This window comes from Thamnophis elegans, chromosome 12, assembly GCF_009769535.1.
Source record: "Thamnophis elegans isolate rThaEle1 chromosome 12, rThaEle1.pri, whole genome shotgun sequence".
NCBI classification, from domain to species: domain Eukaryota; kingdom Metazoa; phylum Chordata; class Lepidosauria; order Squamata; family Colubridae; genus Thamnophis; species Thamnophis elegans.
In genome coordinates, this window is record NC_045552.1 from 9602736 (window position 1) to 9606907 (window position 4172).

At 38.6% G+C, this 4172-nt stretch overlaps 1 long non-coding RNA gene across 1 annotated transcript; it reads left to right on the plus strand.

Annotated features, from left to right (window-relative positions):
• Positions 1 to 359: 359 nt before the first annotated feature.
• LOC116516256 lies at positions 360 to 3655 on the plus strand. The gene is made up of 2 exons (XR_004256320.1): positions 360 to 729; positions 3330 to 3655. It is a non-coding gene; the product is annotated as an uncharacterized LOC116516256 (long non-coding RNA).
• Positions 3656 to 4172: the final 517 nt, after the last annotated feature.

Sequence of the window (4172 nt, forward strand, 5' to 3'; positions counted from 1 at the left end):
CAAAAAAAAATGTGACTCTGGGCAGTGTACAAATATAACAATTAAAACTGCATAACAATCTAAAAAGAATCAAGCATTAAATAAACCAAATTTGCTACCTAGATAGATAGCTAAACTTCATCTAAATAAACTTCATCCACATTGCCTTCAGAAATTAGGCAGACCCCCTTCACATTTGTCAATGTTATTATGCTGCAGCCCGATTCTACAGCTGTTGAAATTCATTTTCCCCCTCCTTAATCCACACTCAGCATCCCATAATTACAGCATGAAAACAGAAATTTAGAAGTGTCTATACATTTCTAGAAACTGGGAGACAGTGAGTTCTAGTCCAGCCTTAGGCACGATGAACCCAGATGGGTGGCCTTGGGCCAGCCCTTTCCTCTCTTCTTCTTTAGGAAGAAGGCAACGGCAAACCATTTTCCAAAATCTTTTGGCAAAAAAAAAAAACCCACAAGGACGAGTTCATGTAGTCATCAGCAATCCACACCAACTTAAACTACAAATACTAAATAAAATAGTCAACTTTTCCAAGAGCTTCTGATAGACTCTGGTTTGAAATAGGACACTGAGAAGAGCAGAATGGGTTTGTCTCTCTGATCTAGGAGGAAAGGTTCACCGACAAATGGGCGCATGACAAAAGCGCGGCAAGAAAACTGCGAGGTCGAAATCACTCCCACAACAGCACGCCGACAAAAGGGCGCCATCAACAAACAACGTGAAAACAAGGTAATAACCCTAAACCTAACCCTAAACCTAACCCTAACCCTAACCCTAAACCTAACCCTAAACCTAACCCTAAACTTAACCCTAAACCTAACCCTAAACCTAATCCTAATCCTAACCCTTAACCTAACCCTAATCGTGCTTTTGTGGGCGCGGTTTTGTCAGCACGCTGTTATCGTGCGTGCATTTGTCGGGTCACAGGAGGAAACACGGTAATAAAGTTGACGGCTTCATAAAATCGTAGAATCATAGGGCTGGAAGGAACCCTGGAAATCTTCTAATCCAGGGGTCAGCAACCTTAAACACTCAAAGAGCCATTTGGACCCATTTCCCACAGAAGAAAAAACCACCGGGAGCCACAAAATCCTTCCCGTACCTGACCATTTTCTGAGCAGCCACAGAACTAGCAAATGTAGTTGAATTAAAGGTTCTGTTTTCTTATGAAACTTTTATTTTCTTGGATTTATCCATGGTTGGCCTACCGGGGGTCAAAAAGCTCAATAAATTGCATGCCAGTGGGTGTCACACATTGTTGGTTGTGGTGCGTATTTTGAGCAAGAGGGAGCCGCAGCATAGGGATGAAAGAGCCACATGCAGCTCCAGAGCCGCGGGTTGCTGGCCCCTGTTCTAGTCCAATCCCTTGCCTAAGGCAGGAGACCTTATACCATCCTGAATAAATGGCTATCCAATCTTTTCTTGAAAACCTCCAGCAATAGAACAACCACAGACTCTGTGGTGGGGGAGCCGGACATCTGGTCGGCTCCAAAATTGGACGGGGGGCTTCCAGTTAGGACCATTGTGACTCTTTGAGTGTTTAAGGTTACCAACCCCTGGGCTAGACATTGAGAGCCACATCAGATTTGTGTTTGACCTCGGGAGAGGGGGGTACATGGCCAGGGTGGGCATGGCCAGCTCGACCTTACTCATGTCAGGGGCTTGTGTCAGGTAGCCAGGGTGCTCTGCCAAGCCCCGTTTTCAGCTGTGACAGCCTCCTGCAATCCTCTGCCAGCAAAAATGGAGCTCACAGAGTAGGAAAAAAGTACAGAGAAGGTCTTCAACCATCTATATTTCAGATTCCATATAATCAAACGACTCTTCCGTGTGCCCAGAAACAGGGCTGCCAATAATAACAATAGCACTTAGACTTATCTACCGCTTCACGGTGCTTTAGAGCCCTCTCTAAGCAGTTTACAGATTCAACATAATTGCCCCCAACAATCTGGCTCCTCATTTTACCAACCTTGGAAGGATGGAAGGCTGAGTCAACCTTGAATCGGTGAGGATCGAACTGCTGGCTGTGGGCAGAGTTTGCCTGCAATACTGCATTCTAACCACTGCATCTCCACAGTTCTTGTTATTTAAATAAATACATAAAAGTAAGTTATTTTATTTATTCCATATCTTCTTTCATTTTATCCATATATTTTTATCCCATCTGGTGAGGGAGATTGTGCTGACAGAGGGAGGGAGGGAGGGAGAGGGAGACACCAGTCCAAAATCACCCAGTAGATTTCCATAGCTGAGAAGAGACTTCAATGTGGGACTCTGAAGTCCTAATCCAACATATGCACTATTGGTCCTTTTGCAGAAACAATCTGTGAGTTCATGGCTTTATAAAAGTGGGAAACCTGTGCCTTCCATTTTATCTTGCTTCCTAGCAACCATCTAAACATGTTCCTGCAGATGTTTTGACTGCCTCTTCAGAAGAAAGGAGTGTTCATATATCTGACATCAGTACAATTGAGCAGGGTCAGAAGTATTTCACGAGAAAATCCTTGCACTCTTCTGTACACAATAGAATTCCTTATGCTACTAGACTTGAAATAAAATAAAATAAAATAAAATAAAATATAAAATAAAATAAAATAAAATAATAAAATAAATAAAATAAAATAAAATAAAATAAAATAAAATAAAATAAAATAAAATAAAATAATAAAATAAAATAAAATAAAATAAAATAAAATAAAATAAATAAAATAAATAAAATAAAATAAATAAAATAAAATAAAATAAAATAAAATAAAATAAAATAAAATAAATAAAATAAAATAAAATAAAATAAAATAATAAAATAAATAAAATAATAAAATAAAATAAAATAAAATAATAAAATAAAATAATAAATAAAATAAAATAAATAAAATAAAATAAATAAAATAAAATAAAATAATAAAATAAAATAAAATAAAATAAATAAAATAAAATAAAATAAATAAAATAAAATAATAAAATAAAATAAATAAAATAATAAAATAAAATAAAATAAAATAAAATACAGTACAGTAAAATAAAATAATATACAATACAGTAAAATAAAATAAAATACAATACAGTAAAATAAAATAAAATAATAAAATAATAAAATAAAATAAAATAAAATAAAATAAAATAGTGATCTGCTACTTCCTTCTTCTTAGGCTGAGGGAGAGTGACTGGCTTAAAGTCATCCAGATGGCTCTGTGCCTAGGATGGGACCAGAAGAAGCTTGGCTCTTATTTTTCAGCTGGTTAGAAACAGTCAAAAGAAACCGTTTGCTGCATTCATCCCACCAGCAGAAATTGTCCTTCTGCAGTTATTCATTGACTAACTTCTCATTTTAGCCCACTTCTTCTCTTAGTCCCGGCCGGATTACCAAACTGCACTGCGTCAGAATAAAAAGGAATCACAGAGACCTTCCTAAGCAGGAGGAGATAGCAGCCTGCTGATAGAAAAGATAGAAAAGCCGAGCCGAGCAGCTGGGCTGCATATATCACTGAAAGAGGAGAACGAAGGCTCGGGAAGGCTTGCCGATTCAGCCCAAGCGGAGCCATCTGGTGAGCCAGACAACTCAGCAGAATTATTCACAGAAAGATTCTGTGACCAAACACAGAAACAAAACTGCTGTATTCAAAGAGGTAAGAGAAGACTAGAAGGACAAGATGAGCAAACCGCAATACGAGAAGATGGAAGAAGATGTCTCTGAAGTCCAGAATCCACCCCCCTATGTAGAAAATCAACCGGCATATTCCGGTCACGGTTTCTTGGAGGGGCCCCAGTATCAACCTCCTTATGATCCGAGATACAACCAGGGTTTGCTTATTCAACCGACGCAGACCATGAACTTCATCCGTCTCCAACCCACCAAGGAGCCTGATTACATGGCCTACTCCATCTTCACCATGCTCTGCTGCTGCTTACCTCTGGGAATTGCGGCCCTGATTTATTCCATACAGGTAAGCCCCTGTGAGCATGAACCACAGGATGCCATAAGAAGGAGGGGAGGTAGACACAGAATATTATAAAAAAGAGAGGTGGGCTTGGGTTCACAACTCACATAAAGAGAGGATTGTTTTATTCCTCGGTTTAATCAAATGGGTTTTTTTTAATCATGTGGCAGGGTCAGCATGGAAGGAACCAAGACATTATAAGTTGCAAATATATTAATATGAGAGATATTCCGATTA